A 396-nucleotide genomic window follows, 5' to 3' on the forward strand; every position below is an offset into this window, starting at 1 on the left:
TCATTATTATTATTATTATTATTATTATTATTATTATTATTATTATTATTATTATTATTATTATTTTTATTATTATTATTATTGTTCAGTAGTTTTACTTTTTATAACGTGCTTTCACTACCAAGCGCAGCTCTGTGTGCCTTGGGCATGTGCTGTGGTTTGCTGTGATGCTCTTATGGTTACTCTATTCAAAGTGTTTTGCGTAGAATGTGTGCAGTGCCCAGTATTATTATTATTATTATTATTATTATTATTATTATTATTCAGTAGTTTTATTTTTATAACGTGCTTTCACTTCACTACCGAGCGCAGCTCTGTGCGCCTTGGGTATGTGCTGTGGTTTGCTGTGGTGCTCTTATGTTTACTATATTGAAAGTGTTTTGCGTAGAATGTGTG

General features: G+C 30.3%; 1 protein-coding gene across 1 annotated transcript in view; it reads left to right on the plus strand.

The window, feature by feature from the left end:
• Positions 1-396, plus strand: part of LOC106869292 (toll-like receptor 3) — a 353,412-nt gene that overhangs the window by 63,570 nt on the left and 289,446 nt on the right. The gene's annotated exons all lie outside the window — the stretch shown is intronic.

Source organism: Octopus bimaculoides, chromosome 29, assembly GCF_001194135.2.
Source record: "Octopus bimaculoides isolate UCB-OBI-ISO-001 chromosome 29, ASM119413v2, whole genome shotgun sequence".
In the NCBI taxonomy this organism is placed as follows: Eukaryota; Metazoa; Mollusca; class Cephalopoda; order Octopoda; family Octopodidae; genus Octopus; species Octopus bimaculoides.